The 27,243-nt window shown below is 45.2% G+C and overlaps 1 pseudogene; it reads right to left on the bottom strand.

Annotated features, from left to right (window-relative positions):
- On the bottom strand, positions 1-27,243 carry LOC105525379 (annotated as a pseudogene).

Below are 27,243 nucleotides of genomic sequence, written 5' to 3'. Positions count from 1 at the left end.
TCACCCCCCTTTAAATTCACTTACTTCTTCTAGGAAGTGTGCCGCATTGGGGAACAGCTCTCCCAGGATTTTGGTTAGACTGGTTACCTGGGAAATTTACAAGGGAAGATTAGTAGAATAAATTTCAACCCCCATTGCTTCAGTTGATCTCAAGGCTATAACCAATATTCATCATTCTCCTCCTCCATCCCTGGTTGGAGATTCCCCCCATCCTCAATGTGCACCTCTGCTGGTCTACATAGCTTGCCTGGTGGGGCAGTTTAGACCATCATCTCTCACGGGTCTGCACCTCTAGTTATCATCCCCTTTGCAAGCTATGACATCTGTACCTGGACACTTGTAGTTAAAACTGAGCCTGGGAGCACCAAGAGACACCCCAGTGCATCCTCTGAGCAACAATCACATTCTTCCCTGGCCCCTGTGCATCTTCAGCCCCACTTCCCCTGGTCAACTGTGCCCACCAGGATGATATCTCCCTTCCTTTATGGCTGATCCTTGTCATGAGAGACTCTAAGTGACCAAGTGACTGGTGTAAATTAAAGTTCATTGGGACTTTTGCTGTGTCCTCCTACAGAGGCATTCTTGCTCTGCAAGCCAGGATCTCTACACCCACAGAACCTCATACGTTAGAGAAAGAAAGCACACATTCCCTAAGTAGGTCACTGGGGGTGATGGTAAGTTAGGCGGCTCCTACTACTATTCTTTTCTTTGGTTCCAACCTATCTGGGATACAGCAGCATTGATGTAGTATGTGCACTGTCCTGGAGGACAGTGGCCCATCCTCATAGGGTATCATCTCTAATTTGGGCCCTTAACTATTTATAGAAGGCTCGTCCACCTCTCTGTCAGGCAGGGAGCTTCTGGGTGACGTCATATGTGATGGGGAGAATGGAACCCATGGTCATGTACCTACTGCTGAATTTCCATTGTGATAAAACAGGTTTCTTGACCTAAAGCACTGTTAGGTGGAATCCCATGTTGGTGGACGGTGACACTGGCGTAGGCGCTACAGGCAGGAAAGGTAAACTTATGCCAAGACTATCTGATGACCCAAGTCTAGAGGAGTCTGTATCCCCTGCATGGCAGAAAAGGTCCACAGAGCGAACTTACTACCAAATAGTTGATTAGTCTGTTTAAAAGACTAACATGGAGGCTTAGTGTTTCTAGTCTCTGCTAACAGATTAGACATTCAGCAGCAGCAGCATGTAGAAGAGCCACAGAGAGTGGGAGCCTGTGCTGATGGGCTCTTGCATGGCCTCATTTCTGCAACTAGGGCATCCGTTGTTCCTGCACTGGGTGAGGCAATGACAGGCTTACTGATGTCCACTGGCCAAGTCGCCCTGCCGATTTGGTTGTTTCTGCCCCTTCCACAGTGAGTGCTCTTTGCTGGTGATCACCATGTGACACCCAGATCTTCACACTCTGCACTTACCCCGATAGATCCATCCACAGGCCCCTTCCCCAGACTTTCCTGTCTCTCGTGTTCCAATCTTTCTCTTTTTCTAACATCCTACGGCCTGTGAGCTTTGCCAAAAATGTCACAGGGCACATACGCTTACCTCAGGCCACCTCACTGTCCCTACAAAGTGGATGACCAGAGGACCTTCCCAGATAGAAGTGCATCAGAAGATTTCTCCTCACTGCTGTCTCCCAAGGCCATCCCTGAGTGGTGTTGCCTGAAATTCATGTTAAATGCACATGCACCAGTGAAACAAGTCATCCTGGCCTGAGAGAAGGCAGTCAGTGTAAGCAGATGGAGAAAAACCAGAACAAGAGTAGGGGATGACCTGAGGGCCAAGCAAACCATTTGTGCAACTTCCTCGTTCTCTCTGACCCTGCTCATGTGCAGTCCTAGATATCCTACTTCCCCTTCTGTTGGGCCCACTCAAGTGTAGAAGCAATTGAGTCTGATAGAAACCAGCCCAGCCATGTGGTTACTCAACCTCCCATGATGACATGTTTCATCTCTATCAAGGCTGAGAAGCACACCAGGAGCCACATCTCAAATTATGTATGCTCTGGTGCTGATGGCATGGCCTTTCTCCAGAATGTCAGGAGTGCAGTAATTTTCCCAGGGCTTGCCATGAGCTCCACACGATGTCCTTTCCATACCTCTGTGATGTATCATACGTGCATGTAGTGCCGTCAAGTTCTGCCATACCACACCATAAATGCCACAGAGTACCAAACAGTTGTACAGGCCGTATGGCACAAATGACAAGGTTACTTGCACCATCATCACCTGTACCTACTAAGAATGCTTTCCTTTCTGGGTCCCAATCAAAGATGACAGCCTTCCACATCACCCAGAAAATGGGTTCAAGCTGTGTTCGCAAGGACCAACTATGCTTCCTCCAAAAGCTAAAGAGGCCCCTCAGCACTGTGCTGCTTCTTTAATGGGAGGAGGTATGAAATGCAATCTCTCTTTACTTTGGAGGTACTCCCCTGTTAAGTCCCTAAAAACTCCAACAATGTGGAAGCCCCCTAAGTCTTCACAGGGCTGACCTCCCAGCCTCGCTGTGCATGTGGCTTACCAAGACCTCCAACCCACTCGCCACTGCTTGCTCATCTGGTCCAATGAGTGTACCACATCGAAGTCATGGGTAAAAACAGTAGTCTATGGAATGTCCAGACAGGGCAGGTGACTTCAGACTAAAAAGCAACAAAAGTTAGCATGCTTAAAACATAACTGGGTAATTCTAAGCTCCTCAGAGACAACTGAAATTTGCCTCATTTAAAAACTAAAGATGCACTTAACAATATAAAACCAACAACTACAATACATGATTTAATCTCTACCATTATCAAAATATTATGATTTCATTTATTATATGAGGAGTCTGTTTTAGAAACAAAAAATAAACCATAAATAAGAACTTTTTTAAGCAACAAAAGTGAGAGAGTTCACGTGGATCTGGAGTAGGACCATAAAAGTATTATTTGTCTGTTCCTGTTCCGGGTTGATGCAAACTGCCTCCGATCCTCCTTTGTTCAAGGATGAAAAATAACAGTTCGCCAAGTCAATAGCTTCCTTAGAGAGGCCAAAGACTCCGCTTAATCTTCTCTAGCAAAAGTGCCACACTTGGCACAGCCACTGCAGGTGGAGATATGACTTGACTCACTATATGGATATTTAGTGTCCCCCATCATGGCCCACCACGTCTGTGTGCGGGGCAGCCTGGTGAATTAAATGAGGCTATGGCAAGGACCACAGCCCCTGAATCCTTTAAGTCTTTGAGGGTAACACTCATCTCTGACATTCCTGCCATCAACACAAGATGTGGTCATGTCTGTGGTTTACAATCTCGTAGGGGAAGAGGCCTACCTCACTACAATATCTTTTCTTCTAGGCCAAGGAGTCAATGCACAGGTTCTGCCAATGAACCTGCCATTCACTCCTATTATACTAGAGAACCAGGGAAATGAAGAATGTGAGCTAGGCTTGAACCAAGATTCAATTTATTATGTGCCTTCCTGGTCTCCAGTCTAATAGGAGGGTTATGGTAGCATCTTGGGTCTCCAAATATCAATGTTAGTTTAATAGTCCTTGAAAAGCTAAGGCATTCCTCTTTCCCCAGTGTGCATTTGCTTGAATAAATGTCCTAGATACCTTTAGGAGAGAACTGGGGGAATTATTGCTGAATGCACCTGCTGTAATGTGGTACTGTCCTTCCTGGGAGGAGTTCTGCTTCTCCTTCAGTCAACAGATTCTGGGGCTGAGAATTAGCTCCATTCAAGAAACTAGGCAAGAGATCCTGACTATTGTACCTCCTGGTAATCCACACTTGCTTTCTTATAGAAATTAAGTATTGCCCTTGTTGGATGCCCATCTATTTCCCTTCTAAAACAATGAGCCTATTGAGGGCTCTCTGCAGGGCAGGAACCCCCTGGGTGCCCCACTGATCTCGCCTCTCATTGTGATCACGGCCTCTGCCTTGCATCCAGTGATGAGCACACCACTTGGCCTTTGTAATCCCAGGATCCCATCATCCCTGTTGCTACCAGGAGCCAGTTCTCTGATTTCATCTGTCATCAGCTCTGGCACATAGAGCACAGCTATTCCTGAGCTGAGTGGCTTTGGGGCCACTCTCACCAGTGCATTCCTTTGTACATGGGAAGTCCTCCAGGTCATCTCAGGAAGATAGTCAGCGCTGCGGATACTAGCACATCCACTCCAGCATGCCCACTTCTCTGAGCCATTTGGTCCCTCCCTCCACCATCTGCCTGAGTGTGGGTCACTGCTTTCTCTAGGCTTTTAAGCATCATCTGAATTGAGTCTTAGCATTCTCTCCAGGGATCCTGACCAAGATGCTTAATCCTGTGCCACCTAGACTGCTCCCTCTCAATAAATTCAACCTTATTTTATTTTATATCTACACTCTGATCCAATCCCATGAATAGATTCCCAGGTCCTCTGGGACATACTAGCTTGATCCCACAACTGCTTCACCGGATATACCCTTTTGGCCAAGCCAGCCCAGCTCATCCCCAGTCGGGCTGTGCTGAGATTTGGTTCTTGTTCTTCAGCTGACTTTGCCAACAGGAAAGACGAGGGTAGATCCTGATGGGTCAAGCAATGTCTTGCATGATACCTACCTCATTTGAGACCTCTGTATGATCTTCAAAAAAGGAAAGTCCTCCTTATTTTTTTTTAATTTTTTTTACCTAGTCTCGTTCGTTGCCCAGGCTGGAGTGCAAAGGTGCAATCTCAGCTCACTGCAAGCTCCGCCTCCTGGGTTCAAGCAGTCTACAATCTTCTATATGACATGAGAAGTAGGCTGTTTCTGCAGGCCCAGGGAACTCAGGGACATGTAAGTGTTCAAGGTTCCCAACTGTCCAGGGCTCCCTAAGTGTCAGGGTCTCACCTCTTTCCCATTAGAGCCCCGTGCCTGAAGGACTGAGAACTTAACCTACTCAGGGTTCAGACTGGTCCTCCAGCCAACCTGCCTTCCAGCTGCAGATCATCAGGGTTTTCTTAAATGCTGCCAAGGAAGTGCTCTGGTTTCACAGTTTGCCTGAAACCCATGATGAGTCATCTGTGCCTCTGCCTCTCTCTCTTCAACATTCAGTAGCCTCAGCCTCAGCCTCAGCCACCCAAGCCCACAGGCCTTCTGGTTATCATTTCATCAGCCAGCCACCTGCTTCCTCTCCAATTTTTCATTAGGGTCTGCGACTCACAACCACGTCCAGTGTCAGCCGCCTGAAAGGCTTCCTAGAAACAGAGTCTGAGATGGAAATTGCATGCAGAGCACTGATCAGGGGATGTTCTTGGGAGATTCTCCTGTAAGGAAGTGAGAAAGGCAGGATGCTGCAGAAGCTGAAGCTGGCAGCAATGAGGTTACACTCAGAGCCACCCCCAACCAATCCTAAGTGGAGCTCTCGAGCTGGGATGGCCCATCAGAGTTGTCCCAAGTTGAGGCAAGAGGGCTGAGCCTTTGTATTCCTTCCTCAGTCAGTTTCAGAACCTGGGGGACATGACCTGAAATGAGGCCATTCCCTGCAGCAGGAGGGGGCATCCAGTTCACGCTCTGCCATGGCCATCATCAACTGTCACTGCAGCAAGCAGGGAGGCCTGGGCAGAGCACCCCAGTGGTCACTGCAGCCGAAACAGGACTGCTTGTCTTTCTGCTCTCACACCCCTTACCTAGGGAAGAGCAGAGAAAGGGTTGCTTGAATGGGAGGAATAGCAAAGGGAACAAAGAAATCCCAATGAGGGGAAACCTCTCAGCGCACCAGCATCAAAGTGTGCTGAGAGGCACCCACTCCCTTCCCTGCACTCCTTAGTTCTTATTCACGGGTTGTTGTTGTTGATGTTGTTGTTGTTTTTAATGTAAGAAACGGAATCTTGCTATGTTGACCAGACTGGTCTCAAATTCCTGGCCTCAAGTGATCCTCCCCCCTCAGCCTCCCAAAGCACTGTGATTACAGGCATGAGCCACTGCATCCAACCTCATTCATCTTTTCGTACCACATTCTCTGCCCCACCACTCAAAAATATCTCAGGTGCTGTACTAGTGCCTTCCACATCCTGGACCCTCAATGCATAGCATGGTAGCACCAAAAGGTGTGAAATAAAGAAACGAAATTATTAAATGAGTCATTCATACCCATCACGGTTATTTATATGGTCAGGTTTGACCATCTCAGAGGGCCACTGTCATCACAAAGCAGAACAAGGCCCACCAGGACACCCTGACCTTGTGCAGTGAGCAGGCCCTCAGGCTTAGCACAACAACCCCCAAACACTGGCACGTCCCAGCTGAGCCAACATGCACCAGACCCACCCAAACGTGGCTACATTGGAGCCATCTAGAAACCGATTTGAACACTGTTTCTTGTGGTGAGGGACAGGAAACCAAGAGGACACGGGGGGCCGTGTCGAGGTTAACAGGGAGGGCTGCAAGCCCAGATCTCTGGTTTCTGTTCCTCTCCAGCGTTCGTCCCCTCCTACTGTTGTTAAAAGTCAATTGTAAGATGCAGACAGCTGGTCCAGGCTGTCCAGAGGACAGGGCTGAGCCTCGCTCCCCACTCCATCCCCAGGGCCTAGCACAGAGCCTGGCACAGAGGCCATATCACAAGTCAGAAGGAAATCTTTCCTTTCTGCCAACCCTCGATCTTCCCAGAGAGGAGCCCTGTATCCCCTTGAGGGCAGGATGGGCGGGCAAGGCAGGGACGCAGTAAAGACTAAGGTCGTACACCAGAGAGCTATCGACAAGCATTTGGAAAGCTGTGTGTCAACCAAGATAGTTATTGCAGATTTATTTGTGTTATTAACAGTAAAAAAAAAAAAAAGGAAGGACAACTTACTCCGAGCCCCAGGGTGCCTTGTCGTAGGAGGTTCTGGGGGTAGGTACACAGTTACTGTTTGTCCCATGAATAAAAGGGTGGGTGGAAATAGGCCAGGAGTTGGGGAACTTCACACGACAAATCCAAACTAATGATGGTGAGCCAAAACACAAAACTAACATGAAAGACCCCAAATTGTGACTGTATTTAGAAATAATATGCAAATTATTGTAAAAAAATTATTGTCAGATTGCTACTAGGCAATTTTTGGGTTGCTGTAAAAGGCCTCAGGCCCAGGGGCCTAACAACCTCCTAAAAGAGGATATCAGGAGAAGCAGGTGGCTAAAAAGGAGAAAATAAAGGAAAAGGAACTTGTCAGTCAAACTGCATCCTGCCCAGCAGGGACTCCACACACTCAGGGAACCTGACCCCAGGACTTCGGACTGAGATGGACTCGGCGTCTCTGGCCAGTGAGAACCAAAGTCCTTCACACATCCTATTCTCTGAGACAAGAAAACGTAGGTACGCTTTAGGGGAAAAGCAAAAACAGACAAGGGCGTTGGGAGTTTTGATAAGCATAATCTTTACAAATCCTTGCTTTGGAATTCCAGCTTGGCCACCTACTAATTACATCATTTGGGCAAGTTTCTTAACCCCCAGAACCTCAGTGTCCTCGTCTGTAAAATGACAGTCATAAGAATGCTACCTACTTCATCACAGCGTCATAAAGACTTACTAAGATAACTCCTGTTAAGTGCTGAGCACGCTGCCCTCCATGCAGTCTTGTTTTTTGTGAGAGTGTCAATGTTGCCATTCACCTGCTATGCAGTTTTGAACAGATGACGAACGCATGTGTCCTCCAGGGGCTCCTTCTGCGATATCCCCTAGGCAGCCGGACATGACTCAGCAACACTGTGCCAGGGCCAGATCCCTGGCTAGACACCGAGGTGTGGGGCCCTCATCTCTGACCTGCCATTAAGCCACAGCGTGAAGCCTGAGCAAAGCCATTTCTCTAGGGACCTTGGTTTAGTTTGCTGGTAAAATACAAGTTTCACTCTAGGTGTTCTCTCAGCTATCTTCCAGGCTGTTTTGGAGCCAGTGCTTTCATACAAACACGGGCTCATGCTGCAGCAGGGATGGCCATGGACGTCCTTAACTCTCCTAAGAGCCACCCAGGGCCTCTCAAGTCACCTCATCAGTTGTCCTCACAGGGAGCCACCCTCTGGGAGTATTTATATCCCTCTGCTTTGATTAAAGCTGATTAGTAAATTTACAATGCGTTTGAATTTCACTAGACTTACATTTCACAACAGAGAGCAAGGTTTAGTCAACACTTTCATTTGCTAAGGGCAACCATCCAGGCTTAATAAGGCTTTCCCTAAACAGACACCTTCTTTACAAACCTCTAGGAAGCCAAGTGTTAAACAAAAGTCTAACTTGAGACTTTTCTCTTGATTCCCTATTATGGGCATTTGCAGTTTGCTTTGCAATTCCATTAGTAAGTGCACACTTGCGCACGTGCCTGGAAACGTGCACACACGCACAATGGAGCAATGCCCCAGTGTGACGGTTCCTGATGGCCAAGAACAGCACTGGGTATTTGCATGGGCAAAGACTTTAACAGCGTGAACAGGATTTTCTGAACAAGTCTGGGAATAAAATAGCTACCCATTGCCAGAGTAAATTACCAAAAAAGCAAAGGAGAAAAACAGTTCTTCCAAAGACAGTCATCTAACATCCTTACTCCCTGTGCACAGATTACCAGGCTTCCCAGAAGTCAATCTTAGGCAAGATAAGGAACAATGGAAGGTACTTACAAGTTTAAAAAAATCAGATTTTTGCTTCTGGACTTCCATGCTATGATTGGCCTGAGAAAAAGAATTGTATCTCTATGGGCCTCAGTTTCCCCATATGTGAAATGAGAGTTTAAATTAAGCACTATCTCAGATCCTTCCTACTTTCAAAATCATAGGAAATCTCTGTAACAGATTTTTTAACCCATCTGAGGCCTTGGGTCACTATGAGTATCTGATAAACACATAGGCCTTATCTCTAGAAATACAGACAAAGGCTCATAAACATGGAGAAGTTTACACAGAGTGAAAGAGGATTCAGAGAACCCCTGAAGCCTGTCCCGGAGGATTGGTTTAAAACTCTCAACTCTGGAGGAGATGTTGAAAGACAATTTCTCCAAAAGAGAGGCAGAAGATACAGTAGCTAGGGAAGTCTGGAAATCTGAAATTTTAATTTAGAAATAGATATCATGATTTTGTTGTGAGCTCTGAAAAATTGAGCCATGATTCTGTATAATGCCTCTAAGACAAAGATAAGATGTTAAAGCAGGTTCGTAACCATGATCAGCTATGTAAGCGGTACATAAGGCCGGTTAACAGTGTGGAGTCAGGTTCTGAGAGATGAGGTGGCATGGGAATGTCTGGGGCTCTGGGTAATAAGTTGAGAATTTTCCCAGATGTTCTGTCCGTGTTCCAGAGAAGGTAGAAAGCTGGCTACCGACCAAATCCGATTTTGACATTCCTGTAAGATAGTGCCAAGCACTCAGATCTCATCAGTCCCGTGTCAGAGGCAGCAAGGCACCACATCATGGTTGGATAACCCCACATTCAATCCATTTTACTGAAAACAGCACAAATAAACTAAGAATCAGAGCACTCAATGACTCATATCAGAGGTATGAATTGAAAGTCAACACTTGTGTATAATCTAACTGAAGGAGAGTTTATAGCGCAGAATTCTCTCTGTTGAAAAGAAAAACTCCAAATGCGTGTGTGTGTATGTGTGCACACTCACCATTTTAGGCAGCACTGCTCCTTCTAAGAAAGTGAGAAAGAAGAAGAAAAAGCAACTCAAAACTTTTGTTTGATTTAGAAACAAAATTTAATTGTCAAAGATATCGCTGGAATCATGATATTAAAAGAGTGATTCATTCTGGTGTATTTCCAGAGACAGTGTTTACCAGGAACTCCCTACTCCCTCTGCATCCATCACTCAGCATGGTATGTTTGCCCTGGCTTCAATTCTCTTTTTCAAAGGAACATTTTGGAATGTGCAGCTACCTATACCTCTCTGTTTAGTGATGATGCCGCTCAGCACTGCCTGTCAATTTAATACATGGGAACCTTCATCCCCCACTAAACTGTAGTAATACACTTACCTGACAAGGCCCTACACTCCTTGTTGGTGTAGCCCCACAACACCTAGTGTGATGCTTGGCACATAGGTGATCCTAAGTGTTGGTAAATTACATTAAAAGTTCGCTCTGGGCCAGGCGTGGTGGCTCACGCCTGTAATTCCAACCCTTTGGGAGGCGAATCACCTGAGGTCAGGAGTACGAGACCAGCCTGGCCAACATGGCGAAACCCTGTCTCTACTAAAAGTACAAAAATTAGCTGGGTGTGATGGCGGACACCTGTAATCCCAGCTACTCAGGAGGCTGAGGCAGGAAAATTGCTTGAACCCGGGAGGCGGAGGTTGTAGTGAGTCGAGATCGTGCCACTGTACTGCAGCCTGGTAACAGATAGCGACTCTGTCTCAAATTAAAAAAAAAAAAAAGGTTCTCTCTGAGGCCACTGAACGTAAGGTAGTGTCAAAAACACTGGCTGCGAGGCAAGGCACTGATCCTCATTTTACCACTCACTAGTTGCTTTAACTTCAGAACTTCTTTTAACTTCCCCCAGCCTCAGCTTCCTTAATAAAATCAAGAGTTTGGATCAAGTGTGAAATCCAAGTCCAATTTGGTTTTATCTTCTGTGTGGGATTGTTACCCAAGAACCTAGCTGCAGAAGCAACTCACCTGGGCTCCTGCCCATCCAAGTAATCGAAGTATAAAGACACAAGCCGCCCTTCAGGCTTACATCCTGGCTCTGCATCTTGGCGGTGTGTGGGTGGATGTATGGAGGCTGGCTTCCCTGTTTCCGAGTGGCTTCTGATTTACATGGAGCCTGAAACCTATTCCGGAGGCTATCTGCATTTTAAAGGCCTTTGAAAATGGTCTTATCTGAGGATTGCATTTGAAACTTGCACTAAAGGCCCATGTTGCCTTAGGAAGAACCTGCGCTTATCAAAGCCCACTGGTAGTGAAACGCTTCTATCTGGGGAAGCCTTTAGAATCCATTACGTAATGGAACACGGGCTCTGGGGGGAGAAGCAGCTCCACCTTCCTGAGCCCACTTGAATGTTGCCGACAAGTGAAAAGAAAGGTAGAAAGAAGGGAGAAGGTAGAAAGGAAAGGATGCGAGTGGTCAACTTCCAGAGGTCTATTCTCCCTCGTCCAGGTGATCCCAAATGATCTCCCAGAAGCCAAAGCAAGAAGCTTTGGTGGAAAATCAGTGCTTTTAGAGGCATTACGGTCATGGAAAGGCGGCCTGCAGACTCAGGGTGCATCTCCTGCCGACCTCAGGGCCCTGCTCTCTGGCTCCTCTGCCTCAGGGTGACTTCTCAGTTCTCTCTCCTCCTGGCAGGGTCTTCCCTGACCCCTCCTCTACCCCCACATACCATGCCCTTCCCTGCCACCAGGACTGGCTTTCCTGAATGCCTGTCTTGTCTCCATTGCTGCATTCACCTCATTGCAAGATGATGATCTGTGTACATTTCCGTCTCTCCTGTTGAAATGAAGTTTCTCTGAGGCTAAAAGTTGGTGTCTGTACTTTCTGTAGTTAGCACACAGTTGGCACACAATACAAGTTCAACAAAAGACTAACTGAATGAGCAAAACTGGGAAGGTGGGGATAACCCAGGAACACATTTATTCAATAAACTCTTACTGAGGGCCAACTCTGTTGCTAGACTGAGGGGACAGTGGGACTCACAGGGTGGCAGGAAGACAGGGATGTTCTCAAACTTTGCCCCCTCTCAAGAGGCAGGTACACTTCTAGGTACTTTCTGGAGTGCATTACAATTCTGAGTTCTGTGTCCCTGTCTTTGGTCCCCGAGCTAACTGACCCAGCATGGAAACAAGGCAGCAAGTGCTGATGAGGGTCACTTCTGGTCACTTCTGGTCCTCCAGGACATGCTTTGGAAGGTCCTGTCCTGTGAATAATCAGCTTCCCCTGGGAAAGAGCTGAGAAGCTGACCAAGACTGGCGACCCGGGAGAAGGCAGCAGTGTTCTAAAAAGGAAAGCTGCGATCTGTGTCAGGCCAGACCCTCTAGGACAGCCAACAGGATCCGGCATGCTCAGTGTGCAGAGGGAACAGGACATTGGCACAGCTGCAGCGATGGCCAGAGTATGAAGGAAGAAGCTGCAGCAGGAACCCGGAGGTGGGGAGGCCCAGCTGGGGACTGAAGCCCTGGCCAGGGCCAGGGCAGGATGTCGGTGCCTGATCTGCTCTGTCTTGTTCCAGCCTCCTGGGACAACTTACCGGGTCTGAGGTCAGGCGTATGACAGTACAATGGGATAGAGTCTGAAGTTAGCACATCAGAGCCCTGACAATCCTTTCTTTCACCCTAACATCCAGGACACACGTGGTCTTGAGTATTTCACACAGTAAAGCATATGTGTCCACACATACATAGATTTTGAAACTGGACTGCTTGGGTTCAAATGCTGGCTCTGTCAATTACTAGCTATGAGACCTTGGGCAAATTACTTAACCTCTCTGTATCTCAGTTTCCTCACATGAAAACGGGATACTCATAGTATCTACCTAACAGAATTGTCAGGATTACAAGAGGTAACATATGCAAGTCACTTTGAATAAGCCCTGGCACATAGTCAGTGCTATGTATGTTGTTGTTTTCATGATTGTGAATATTATTTATATATTAACATACAGTTATGCATGCATATGCACTCTGATTTTATAGTGCTGTATATTAAATGATGACAGGGAGAGAACAATCACCTGGTTAACATGGCTATGTTAGGAGAGGGGGACTTTTACTCCATCTGAAACCAAGTGGCAGAGGGCATGTGGTGGCGATGGGGTGGGGGTGGCTGGGTATGTGCGCGTTCCCTGGATGGAAATTTATAACGAAATGGGTGGCAATCATTACCTGACAGGGCTAATAATTAAGAAAGGCAGATGTAGTTTAGAGCAGAAGGGCACAGGATCCCACTCCCGAGTCCTGCAGTAAAGCGCCTATGTGTAGCCTGGTCAAGCCGCCCACTGTGGCTGGGCCTGGGGTTCCTCCTTTAAAATACAAGGGTACTTAAACTAGAAGTGGCGTGGAGAACGACTAGCACCCCAGCTCAGCACCCTGGTGGCTTCTCATGATTTACTCCTCCGACTTCTCGGCAGCTCCGAGAGACAGGCAAGTGGACTGAGCAGCTTAACTTTACAGATGGCAGCAAAGGCTTGGCTCTCATGGGAGGGAGTGACCTGTCCTTGAACTCAGATCTGTTGACCTCTGGGGTCTAGAAAAATTACCAAGGCAAGCCTGGGGGAATGGGCCCCAGAGAAGGGGGCACCCCACAAGTAAACAGGAGAAGTGGGGTGTCTTTCTAACTAATCCTCTTATCAGCGTTCCGAGTATTTGCCCTCAAATGGTTAACCAAAGTGACACCCAAGGCAGAAGCGGGCCTGGAAAGATCTCTGATGCAGAGAGGCTTGTGTGGCGGGAGGGTGTGTGGGAGGAAGGGAGGAAGTGGCACTTTGGTGGCTTTGTGCAATTATTTTCCAAGACTAACAGGATGCTGTTGTCTTCAAACAAATCTGATGTCCTTGCGCCCTATTGCCCTTGATTTAGATCAGTTTCAAAGACAACTTCCCCCAAGGTGATCCGGACACGTGATGCTCCTTTTAAATTGTCCTTCAGAATGCCTTTGAAGTACTGGTCCTTGCTAGTGGGTACATTTTCCTTGGCCCAGCTAACTATCAAGTCGTTTTCAAAGTAGTTTCTTTCAAAAGTAGCCCCTTTGAAGTAGTTTCTCAGTAGACATTTTGGCATCAAGCTGTACAGACGTTTATGTAAAACATCACATCAGCCACCAGGCTGCTTCAGAGGCCAAAAGCTGCCCAAGGTTTATCATGATCTAAGTATCCTACCCAGTAAGTGAGAGAGGGCTGCCAAAAAGACAGAAGAGAGACAAAGGTCGAAAAGCAAAGCCATCTCACTCCCCTGCTCACTTGCCTACTCCCTTCAAAGAGGCATAAGGAGCCCAGATCTATACTACCTCTATTCTAGAAATGAATGAGGCACAGATCCTGCCATCAAGAAGAACCCTGCAGAATGAAAGGAAAGGCTGACACCAGCCATAGTGATGAGAGGGAAGCGCAGGACAGGTTAAGTGACTCCGGAGGGCAGAGAGGCTGCTGGCTGTGGCTAGAGGAGGCTTCTGGGATGGATCTGGAAGGATAAATGGGGTTCCTCCATGTGTTGTATCTCTAGAATGCAGTGGCTTATCCAGAGGTGTGCTCAGTTGAAAAAAATAAAACTTGGAGATGTTCAATGTTTGCCAATTTCCTTATTGTAAACACTCCCACTTAAGAATAGCAAATTTTAAGTTACCAGTGGAGACCAACATGACTTCATTGAACGCAGAGTTGGGAAGAGACAGGCAGTGGCCACCGTGATATAGTATGCCACCCTACAGACAGGAAGGGCATAGATACCTTCAGGAAAACAGATCATAGCAAAATAATTAGGAAGTGATGAATCTGAGTATTTATCACCTTTGCTTTTGCTACCATTTGTTTGGTTGTGAATTTGTTTAATTTAATGTTTAATAATGGCTGTGTTTAATCACCAGCTCCCCAAATTCCTCAAAGTGTAACAGTTAGCTCTCACGAACTGACACAAGCCAGCTCGCACACTCCGGGCTACTTCTTCACTCACCTCTATAGCTGTGGTTTGAGCTACCATCGCATCTGCAGGAATGTGGCTCTATCCTTCTGCTCAGTCTCCCTGCCTCAAAAGCAGTGGCTACTCCTCCCATTGTATCCCGCTTCCAACCCATTCTCCACAGGGTAGCTGCAGAAATCTTTCTAAAAGGCAAGTGTGACCCTGCCATCCCCCTTATTGAACCCTCTGATGGTTCTCGGTGTTTTTTCATTCTCCCTGTGGTGTGGACCCCTGCCCATGCCCTGAGTCCTCCCAGCCCACCTCCTGCTCTCTACATTCACAGGACCCCAGGACTCCCCTGCCCCAGATGTCTGGAAGCCCCTTCTCTCGTTCTTTATGACAGAAAGCTCCTGCCTGTCCTTTCAGATCTTCACTTAGATTTGACTTCCCCTGGGAGATTTTCGCTGGTCCCTGAGATCAGAGGCGGTGCCTCCTCTGTGTGCTGGTGGGGTCCTGGGCTCTAGCCACAGAAGCACCTGTCAGCTGGATGTTGGTGAGATGGTTTTGTGGCACCTGGCTGAGCACGAGGCCTGATGCAGACGGTCCGGGTGTGATCCCTGGCTCTGCCACTCACTGGCTTTGTGTCCTTGGAAAAGCCACGCCACACTCCTAAGCCTCTTTCTTTCCCTGTAGAATGAGGATAACAGCAGCCTCTCCCCCCTCCCTCGGAGGGTTATTTTGAGCCCTGAATGATTTCACGTGGATTGAGTGCCTTGAACATGGGTGTATGGTCAGTGCTAAATACGAGTTAACTAATACCGGCTTTGTCTCCTGTGTTTGCCCCACACCTGATCCCATGCTGGTGGAGGCTGTTTCCATCTTTTGTCTGTGGTTTCCATAAGTGCAGCCAGTGTTGAACAGCCAGTAGAGGCTCAGGCACTGCTGAAATGGAAAATCCAGAGAATGAGTGGCCCACGGAAGGCAGAAGACATGGGCCCGCCTGCTGAGAGAGAGCAGGTGAGGAGGCCAGAAACATTCCTCACAGTTTTGGAGGTTGGAAGTCCAAGGTCAAAGTCCAGCAGGGTTGGTTTCTGGTGACGGCCACCTGCTGGCTATGTCTCCACATGGCCAGAAGTGTGCACATAAACTGAGAGGCAGGGAGCTCTCTGCTGTCTCTTCTTGTAAAGACACACATATGATTAAGTCAAGGCCCCACCCTTATGACTCATTTAACCTTAATTACTTCCTTAGAGGCCCCATCTCCAAATACAGCCACAGAGGAGGTTAGGGCTTTAGCATAGGAATTGCAGAGACACAAACATTCAGTCCATAGCAACCTCTTGCCCTAGACCCCCCTGGCTCTGTACACAGAAAGAACAACAGTGTCCTCCCCGCATTCTCTGGTGTGGAGAGGTGAAAGGGGAAAATCATCTCCTCAGCACTCCACCTAAGCCAGCTGCTCCAGCCACGGCTGCTAATGACCAGCTAAGGGTGTCCATTGCTTCTGGAGCCTGAGAATTTGTTTTTTTTTTAAACAAGGGACCTTATTAGCTGTTAACTGCTGAGATGAGAAATTATGGTCAGACCATTCAGGTGCTCAGCCTTTCAGCTGAAGTCCCCTCCCCGGGGCCTGCCTCTGCCTCTGCATACTCAGAATTTTCCAGCCAGTCCAGTTTCTGTCAAGTAATTATTTACAAATTAGATTCCCAGGGAATACATGATCAGAAAATGTAAGCATGACACCCTTAAATCACAACAAACTATTGTTCAGTAAAAGACAAACCATTTCCAGTAGCCAATGTTAGAAAACTCAGGGACCTGCCACAGCACCAGTCCACAACTGAGAGTGTTTATCACCACTTAGTCTTCCTGAGTGCAGCTGAGAATGTCTACAGGGACAGTGACAGACAGATACTCTCTAGTCCTAGGGTATCATTACACAATACTTTTTTCCAAATTATTTTCTCAATTCAAAATACTCGGGCACTCTATAAAATATGGGAACTATTTATTTGTGGTTTCATTAAAGTTATAATTGCTTGTGTTAAAGCATGTACTATTGCTAGGAACAGGTTAGGTATTCTGACATATCCTGCAAAATATCTTCAAATAGCCGGTCCCTCCGCCTCCCTAGAACACGGCATATGTTACTCAATGTTATGGATATTCCACTAGAAAGACTACATTTACCACCCTCTCTCTGGCTGGGTGTGGCCATCTGAGCTCTGGCAGAGGCTGTGCAAGATGAAATGTGTATGTGGGGGTGTATGTGGGGGTGAAATGGCAAGGCGGGGAGGCTTTCAGAAAGGCTGCCTCACAAAAGCAGAAGGGAAGGGAGTGGCACTCTTTTCCCTCTTCCTCTTTTCTGCTCTCTGAAATATGGATGTGATATCTAGAACACCCACAAATATCTTGACCATGAGATAACCTTGAGATTTAAGCAAGCCATGAGCTAGCATAGTGGAAGAGTAAGACAGGAGGGGCCTGCGTGGGGGTGACCATGCCACGGTCACCCAGCCATCCACAGCTTGAGTTCACAGAGAGAGTGAACTAGCCTTTGTGTCACCGGAACGTCTGTTCATGGGGTGTTCTGTCATGTGCACCCGCACCTGATCCTCAGGGCTGCCATGCACATGTCACGCTAGGGTCGGTAGCAGGTGCATTCATCTGAAACCCAGAGCTCATTTACAGACAGCGTACTTGTGATTCTTTCATTGATTCACAGACAAATTATTTGCTGAAGCTCTGTTTGCTAAGCTTTCAAAAGCCAGTTCTCTCCCCTAAGGTTCCCAATCTGTTCAGACATAAAATCAACCATTATGTTGTTAAGAATAAAGCAAGATATCTCAAGCAGGACGACTCTCCTGTATGAGAATTGTACTAGTGTCAAAATATTGGAATTGGATATGGCTAGTCTTTCTTTCTCTTTGAAGGTCTTCAGGATAGAAATTTGGGAGAGAGGTGACCAACAGGGCAATGCGTGTGCGTGCGTGTGTGTGTGTGTGTGCGCATACATGTGCTCTTGTGCATGTGAGGATGTTGGAAGATAGAGAAGGCAAGATAGAGAAACAGAAGAAAAGCATATGACGCCGCAGATAAATGCAACCAAATTAATATTTCCTCCCAAAGTCCCATAATTCTTAACATTTACATCTAAACACTAACTTAACTGCACTTAAGGGTTGTGAAAACTCTAGCCACCATAGCAAAAAATTTAGTATAGCTCAACTCCATATAATTTTATTATTTCCAATAAAAACAAAATGTTATGTATATAACTAAATAGAATTGGGTTTTTATGTTTATGTAAGACTCTTCACATCATTAGACTCACCCATCTATAAACTGCATTTTCTGCCATGGCCCCAAGGATAATTACTGTAATCTCAAGACATCTACACAATCCTGGGACAAACCCAAACAACTATGAATCTCCCAGTGGGGGAAAGGTCATGTTGATAGTTCTCTTATGTTACTTATTACTAAATTCACAAATTTCAAATTATAGTCACATTATTTGAAATTATAAATACAATATGTCTAGAATAAGCCCCACTAACATGTGAGCACAGCTCGGAGGTAGAATCAGCCACATCGTGTACTTTACACTGAAACTCCACTCTTTTTCAAGAGTGTGTTAATGGCCTCTGCCTGCAAGTGTGGGCCCATGTGCTTTCTTCCAAAAACCAAAATGACAATAATTAAACCAGGCAGCTGCTGCCCCTAGCAATATGACAACCTCTCCCTGCTCCCTGGAATTTGCCGGAATCACCCTACTTGAGCTCATCCCGTTCGAATTAGCTGCTCCCTCCCTGTGCCCTGGCAATCTGGGTGAGTTTCCCATCTATTAGCTGAATTATTCAGATGTTTTCCCACAATGGCCCTAGCAGTCCTCATATAACTAGTTTCTAAATCAACAGTGAATTACATTATTGACAATCTGAGCAGATTAATTAAGAAATCTGTCAGGAATGACGCGATGAGAGCTGGCTCCTGTTCAAGGTGGATCTGCAGTCTTCAAGATAGAAGCAAGCCTGATGTGGCTTTGGAAGTGAGGGGTGAGGAACAGCAGCAGACCCAGGCATAGGCCACCCCCACTGGGCTTAGCAGGACAGCCAACATCGGCAGGCTGGGCTGGAGGTAGTAAGTCTCACACTCACACAGCCTCACAGGGCTGCTGGCTGGCTTGCATCAGCCAAAGCATGGGGCTGAAAAAAACATTCTGTGTACCCTCAAGCACTTTTTCAACGTGAGCTATGTATTGTTATTCCCATACGCAGATGCTGGGTGACAGAAACCATCATAACTATGTCAGAAGAGGCTACTTGGCTTTTAGGCTTTTAAATTCTTTGTTTTGGGGGACTCTCAGGCCCCCCCAAAGCCAAACAACCTAGAAAACCCATTTTGGTGCCCAGCAACAAGAAAGCAACTTCTATTCTATATCCATCTATTCCTTCATGCATTAGTCCATTTTCACACTGCTATAAAGAAATGCCTGAGACTGGGTAATTTCTAAACTAAAGAGGTTTCATTGATTCACAGTTCCATGTGGCTGGGGAGACCTCAGGAAACTTACCATCCTGGCAGAAGAGGGAGCAAGGTTTGTCTTACATGGCAGCAGGAGAGAGAGGGAGTGAGCAGGGGAAACTGCCACTTTAAAACCATCGGATCTCGTGAGGACTCACGAAAACCATCAGATCACGTGGGAACTTCCTCACTGCGAGAACAGCATGGAGCCAACTGCCCACATGATTCAATCACCTCCCACCAGGCCCCTCCCTGGACATGTGGGGATTACAATTCCGGATGAGATTTGGGTGGGGACACAGAGCCAAACCATATCACTTCATAATAAAATTTTGGTTGATTTCTCCAGAGAATCTTGCAATCAAAACCCAACATAAATGCAAGTAAATAAGAATGAAAAATCAGAATACCACAGAGTTCTGTTTGATCTAACTGATTTGAGAATTTTTTGAGACCCTACTAGATCCATCAGCAATAATTTTGCAAATTTTCAGTGGCTAACACAAAAGATGTGAATTCCAAAGTCCTAGGTTCAAGTTTGAACGAAGCACTTAGGAACTGGGTAGCCCTGCATCAGCCACTCCCAAAGCTGAGTGTTTTCACCTGCAAAGATCCCTGCCTCCCAGGCTGCTGTGAGAATCAGGTAGAAAAATGTGTTTGAAAGAGGGAATGGCTGATGTGTTATCCAACACACAACTTAAATATCTCATTTCATTTAATATTTACAACAACCTGCAATAAACACATTATCTCTGTTTTAAGAATAAGGACATGGAGGCTTAGGGAAGGTGAGTACATTTTTCAATATCAGAGAGTTGCTAGTAGCAGAGGCTGCCCCTGAACCCCAAGCATCAGGTTCCCACATGAGGTGAGGGGTGTCCTGGGCAACTTGGGTTGTAGCTGAGCTCCAGTGGGTGAGTCAAGGTTTTCAGGAGAGAGGGAGCATGGTGAGGGCAGGAATGCTGGGAAGGAGGGTGCCCTGGGCATCCTGTAGAGGAGCCACTGTAGGACCGGGGTGCTGTGTGGGTGCATGGTGTGTCTAAGAACCAGCAAGTGGTCTAATGAAGCCAAGCGGTGCCAAAGGAGCCAGGCAGAAGGTGAAAGAGTGGCCGTGACAATTATCCTAATAGCAACAACCATAGCAGCAACCTGATTGACACTAACCAGAATGAGCTGGGGGTCTGATGGCGTTCAGGGTTTTTCACACATGCTAATTAACCCAGTGCTCCTCTCACCACATGATCAATGAAGACAGTGAGCCCAAGAGGAGTGACGTCACTGGACATTGGTTATGAAGTGGACTTTGAGAGCCTGAAGGACAAGAGGAAATGTGTGGCCTCGAACAACAAGAGACAATCATCAGAAGGGCAGGTGACTGCACAAGCCGTGAGCCTCCCATCACTGAAGCTTTCAGGCAGGAGTTAGAAGAACATTTTCCTGGGATGTTGTAAAGCAATTCTGACACCTTACCTCTTCTACCTCCAGATTCTGTAAGGCCCAGAAGTGGGATCAGTCTTCTGACCCAGTGTTCTTCAGAGTCCTCATTGTGCACACCCAGTCACCTAACAGAACCTAGGGCAAAGAAGAGTGGAGTTTATTCATACCAAAAATGGGAATAAATTAAAAGGAATATCTTCCCAGATCAGAGATGAGACTGTTCAATCCATGATGATATGCAGCTGGGACAAGGTCAGGAATGAAAAGAAGCTACAGAAATGCAAGTCAGGAAGAGAGACCTTGACCAGAAGGAATGAATGCAGATAAGACTGTCTCCAAAGACTCAGGGCAGGCCGGGCATGGTAGCTCATGCCTGTAATCCCAGCACTTTGGGAGGCTGAATTGGGTGGATCACTAGAGCCCAGGAGTTCAAGACCAGCCTGGGCAACATGGCAAAAATACAGTAATTAGCCAGGCATGGTGGTGCATACCTTTAGTCCCAGCTACTCGGGAGGCTAAGGAGGGAGGATTGCTTAAGCCCAGGAGGTAGAGGTTATCGTGAGCCATGATCTGCCACTGCACTTCAACAGAGCAAGACCCTGTCTCAAAAAAAAAAAAAAAAAAAAAAGCCTCAGGGCTGCCTGCTGGACCTGCTCAGACCTGCAGAGTGGGTGCTGATTTAGGACAAGAATAGTGTCAATTTGAGGAGGACTCTAGAAACCACTAGTCATCAGCGGCCTCATATCTTATCACTCACTGCTGTTTGCTTGGAAATCTGCAGAGTCTTCAGTTCCGCTACTCAATGAAGCATCCAGGGCCCCGGGGGTTCCCTCTCAGGGGCAGACTTGGGGCATCAAGCATCCTTTTCAAGCATTCCCCTTCCCCCCAACCTCAGCCAGAGCAAGAGTCTCTGATTAATTTATCACATTTGGTTTATCTTTGAGACTGTGTTGAATAAAAGGGTTTGCCTGCTTTCGTAGACTAAAAACGCTCTCCAAAAACATTAAAGACTGTTTGTTTGTAACCTGCTCTGTAAAACACCTAATTCTATGCACTGTGCTGAAATATTTTTGGAGGTGACAATGAAGATTTTGGCATAAGAGTGTCCTGATTTTCCTGGAATTCTTAGATTCTAAAATTCTGCGTTTTCTGACATTCTGATTTCCTACTGCCAATCAAAGAGTGACAGTCCACACCTGACTCTTCGTCCCAGGTTTTCTGTGGTAGAAACTTTCTCTCCCTAATGAGCTGGAAGAGTTTTTGAAAACATTAGAAAGAAGGAGACAATATTAAAAGCACAAAGCCTGTGGGCAGAAAAAATTCAAGACCAGAGAGTAGAAGAAAGCCTCCTGCTTTAGTTACTGAGAAATTTAGTTACTGAGAAAGTAGCCAGCCAGAGGGACATACAGTGGTGGAGATAGCCACGTTCATCACACAAAAAGCCGAACCCCTCCATGAACCCACCCAAGCATACACCTGTCTCCAGGCTTATGTAGGAGAGACTAAATCATTCCAAGTTGCTAAGACCTGCCTTTAAAGTTTCCTGAAGGATGTTGCAATCATTCTGGGAAATAGATCTATGTATCATTCAAAATGAGCTCATCAACATGATGCATAAATGGGCACCAATACAAAGTTTAATATTTCAGAGTAAACGGTGAATCTTTAGGAATTCATCTATTTAGAAACCAACTGAAGGAGGATACGTTATTTTTTTTTTATGTGCTTTTTACCTATATTATCTCAGTTAATCCTTCAACAGCTCTCAGGGTAGCTGCTATTATCCCCATTTTATAGATGCAAGAACTAGAGCTCTGCAACCTCACATGAGCTACTTGCCCAAGCTCCCTGTACTTGAGCCCAGGTCCTCTGATTAAGCATCTTACATTCTTGCTTCTACACTGAAGGCTTTCAAACAGTGGTCCACAGAGACCCCGAACTAACAACAACAGTAATAATAATGATCCTAACAGCCATGGTAATAGCTCACATGTGTTGAGTACTGAATACGGACCAGCCACTCTGTTGAGCATTTTAGACACTTTATCTTTTTAACGTTCTCTGGAATTCCATGAATGATTCCATCACTTGACTAAGGTCACACAGATAACATGGAGTGAAGCTGAGCTGAAACCCAGGAGGCATCAGGTTGACCCACCAGCACCTCTCCTTCCATGGGATACTTCAGGGACCATTTCTGTGGGTGGGAAAACGAGAGGTGGGCACAGCGGCAGGTCCTGGGGCTCCCAATTGTTCTTCAAACAGAGCAGCTCTTCTTTCTGTCTTGGGATTCCATGAAGGCAGTGACAGAGCAGAGGGTCACAGAAGGGCTTCGAGGTGGCCTTTAGCTCTACCTTCTCAGGACTTACACAATTTCTTACCCAACCACCACAAATGAACACATCCACTAATGAGAAACAGGATGCTTGCTATGCAAACACAGGTGCAAGGCAAGCCCCAACCAAAGGACTCGTCTTCACGCCCAGGTACCACTTGAGATTTAATTTAATGAAAGAGTTCTGTGGCAAGCATAAATAATTTGCTTAATTAAAGTTTCCAAATGGCTGCAGTGGCAGGCAAGCAATGGTATTTCTACTATTCCAACAGGGGGTGCTTCAGACACTTGCTTCTCAAAGAGATAGCCCACGGACCGGCAGTGTCAGCCCCACCTGCCAGTTAGTTAGAAACTCACAACCCAGTAGGTTCCACTCAAACCAATGAGTCAGAACCTATATTTAATGAGATCTCCATGAGATTTGCATGGAGATGAAAATTCGCAACATATGGCTGTAAAAGACCACCAAGTAAGGCGATTTGAAAAAGGGACAAGATTCCAAAACTTCCAAGTGATTTCCAGCACTGACTTGGGATCTCTCTTCTTCATTATCCATTTGATGAAGGCTATGCCTTCAGAAATCCCTCAGCATTGGTCTATTTGTCCTCAATAACATCGCATAGTTCACCACAGACTTATCCTGGTACAGCGCTTGCCCCTGGGAGTGGAGCAGAGGCCAATTATGGTAGCCTCACACAGAAGCATATGACTTTCTTTTAATCCTTGAGTGGGGAAGTGAAGTCATCTTTGCAGGTCTGAAGCTGTCAAAGACGAGAAACTTCTTTTATAATAAAACCCAGAGGGAATTATATCTTGCTTGATGTTTACCTTAAAAGTCTCAAATGCAGCACATGTGCACTTAGATTCGGAGTCCATGAAGAGGTTTAATCATATTTTACATGAAGAAAGACCTACTCACATGACCCTGGGCAAGTTACATAGACTTTCTGAGCCTCAATTTTTTTCATCCATAAAATAGAAATAATAGTAGTATCGACTTCACAGCACTGATTGAATATGTGCAAAACGCCAAGAACATATGATAAGTATGTATATGGCACATGGGCACACACACACACACACACACACACAGAGCAAGAGAGACAGAGGCAGAGCAAGAGCAAGAGCAAGAGTGAGAGAGAGAGAGAGAAAAAAAATGAGTTAAAAGTGTGTTATTTTTGCACAGTTAAATTCCAGAAGTAGAGCGGTTATTATTTTCTTCCTTACACTCTTCTATATTTTCAAATTTTCTGCAATGAATACTTGTTATTTTAATAATCAGAAAAGATAATCATTTCTAATGAGAATGATGTGTCACTACAAATGGCTAACAGAAAGCCATGACTTCTGGAAGGCTGATGGTGGAGAAGCTGTGGAGTGTAACGAGAAAACCACAGAATTAACCACATCATGACCTTGCCACTTCAGGGCCATTATACCTTGGCCAAGTCCATTTGCCTCTCCAGACCTCATTTCATCATTGGCAAAATGGAATCACGATGTCTTCTCTATAACTCCATTGCATTTCTAAAAAGGTCAAATCTGATCATGTATATAACGTGCTTTCTGCAATATAAAAGGCCTCCCCATTATTATTTCTGTATTATTATTATCATTTATGGACAGAAAACATTAACACTCAAGAAAAAACATATTCACATTTTTTACTTTATATGAAAATGTTGACATCCATTATATCCATTATTTTAGGAATATTACATTGGAGATGAAAATAACACGGGCCCCTTCTAATATGGTTGAGTTTTACTGATATTCATTTATCTATGGATACAGGTTGAACTGCTTTAAAATACAATTGGTTAAACAAAAAGCTTAACCAGTGATGTGGAGAGTAAGAAAACAGCCTCCTCATATCAGTCTTCCCAGTTTTAAGATGAAAAACTATAGACCGTTGAGTCCAGACTGGATGGGGGCTCCTTCACTAGAATACAACATACTGTTGAGATTTATTTTCCCCTGGGCAGTTTTCCTTGGTCCTGATACTTTCCTCTTCAATCTGTCCAACTAAAATATATTTACCCTTAGCAAGTTCAATCCTTTTCAGAAAAAAACTACAAATGGTCATGTCAAATAATCACGAATTTATTTATTCTAAATATTATTACTACATAAACCTGCAATGTCAAATACTTTCTAACCTCGCACTCCACGTTAAAACAAAACATGTCGTGCAGACTCTTCTTAATTTATGACCAAGAAAATGTAGCTAGAAAGATGGAATCTTCTCATTTCAGATGATTCTGTAAATGAAAACAAGAGGTTTGTCATTAAGTGGTATTGATGATACCCACAGTGTTCATATGTTTGTCAATTTCATTAACCTCTCAAATTAGGTATTCATAATGTGTTAATGACAGCATAACACATCATTATATTATTCAATGTAATTTCATGGATATTATGTATAGTTTGTAATGTTAGAATCTCTTGTCTTTACAGCTGTTAGAAAACATTATACTTTCCAAGATGATTAGGGATGTGTGAATACCAAACAGCAGAATCCACAGCTCAAATAATGGTCCCTGCTTGGCCTTGAATTCTGATCAGGGTATGACTAGACAGTTTCCACTGACAAAGGACTAAGCTCCCTTTAACGTGTTATACAAGAACTAAAGAATCACAAAGCTGACAGAGAGCTTGAGAATTTGTCAATTAAATTTCTTCCCTTCAGGCTGGTGGTGATAAATCGAATTATTATCTAGCAAACAGTCCCTCCCTCTCTCATTGGAATAGAACACACTTTGCTGCCCCACTGACTATTGAGGGGATTGGCCAGTGTCTTGTTCTAGCCCAGGAAATGTAAGCAAACCTGATAGGAGCAAAGGTTTTAAATGTGCTCTCATGGCTGGTGTGTCCTCTTGCACTCCTGTAATCCAGCGTGAGAAGAATATGGCCCAGAGAGCCCCTTCCCTTTTAGTGTGGGCCCCAGAATAAGCCCCCTGGAGCAACTCTGAACCTGAACTGAGCTTGGAACCAAGCCTGACCAAGCCCAATAAGATTAGCAGAACCTCAGCCAAACCACAGATGCACGGCTAGCTAAGAAACATAAACATTCATTACAAGACACGGAGAATTCAAACTTGTTTGTTACACAGCATTCTCAGGGAAATCGTAGACTCATACAATGGCAGAACTCTTTAACTGTTCTGTTAAACTGACAGCTGTTGCAATAGGATCATGGAATCTTGAGCTTTGACTTCAGAAGACAGCATTTTTGTCTCTTTCATTAAAATCTTGGCACTTATACAAAATGATATCAGGTGTATTGCTTAACTTGCTGTGTGTACTTCAGTTTTCTTATTCATTCATTTGATAAATCAGTCACTCACATACATTTTTTTAAGTTCTTTTCATGTTCATGTTCATGTTTATTATGCTAACCACTGTAGATAAAATAGGGAATAAAATAGACATGTGTTTTTTGTTTTGTTTTGTTTTTTAACTACAGGGACCCACATTCTATAAAATGCATATAACTCCTGGTCTGTTAACCTTATGAGGTAAGTGGAAGAGATTATAAAAGAGAGAATGCAGTGAGATCATCTTTGTGACAGTATTAAAACAGCTGAAAGCCATGAGCAAATTTTAGGGAATTTTACTTTGAATTTTTAGGATTTTTGTTGTTTGAAATATAGCCCAAATTTTCAAAGATCCATGATCCTGCTTATGATAAATCTATGTCCAACTCTGAAACAGCTATTCTTATCTTCAGCTTGCAGAAAAATGGAAATCTTCATTTGTTTCATCAAATATTGTATGTGTTTGATATTAGCCAAGCTCTGAACCCAGCATAAGATAACTAGGAATCCCTTACTTCATCTCTAAGGCTATTAGAGAAAAAAGATGAATGAATTCTTCCCTTCCAATGTTTTCTGATTTATTTATATTTTTGAATTTGTGTGTGAATTGATGCTAATTCCTTCACTTTGGCAATTGTTTAGTAACAAGGTTTAAAATGGATGCATTTGAATGGCAGGACTTAGGTAAGTGAGTGTCAGTGAAGTGAGAGACAGCCCAGGGATCACAGACAAGTCAACTCCTAGAGCAGAAAGACACTCAGAGCATCACCCAATCAAACCCTCACCTGCAGTTGCGAAACTCAAACCCAGTGGCTGCAGTACCACACTTTGGAAGAGCCAAGAATGACACTGGCAGCTCTCTACCACAGTCCCATGTCCTCACCTTACTTAAACTCTACAGAGGGCGAAACAATCAGCTAAGAAAAAAAAAAATCAACAGGCAGGTATCTTTCATCTGCGATGCTCAGTTCTGGATTGGGAGATGGGTAGTAGAGATGTATATACTTTTCCAGAAAGCATTTCCAGTCTCTAGGTGATCCGATCAGCTCAGCCAGGCAGCCTCCTTCAAAGTCATCATGTGCTTTTTCTCTTTGAACCAT

This window comes from Colobus angolensis, unplaced genomic scaffold, assembly GCF_000951035.1.
Source record: "Colobus angolensis palliatus isolate OR3802 unplaced genomic scaffold, Cang.pa_1.0 Scaffold53, whole genome shotgun sequence".
In the NCBI taxonomy this organism is placed as follows: domain Eukaryota; kingdom Metazoa; phylum Chordata; class Mammalia; order Primates; family Cercopithecidae; genus Colobus; species Colobus angolensis.
The sequence above is the reverse complement of the archived record's forward strand: the minus strand, read 5'-3'. Positions and strand labels throughout refer to the sequence as shown.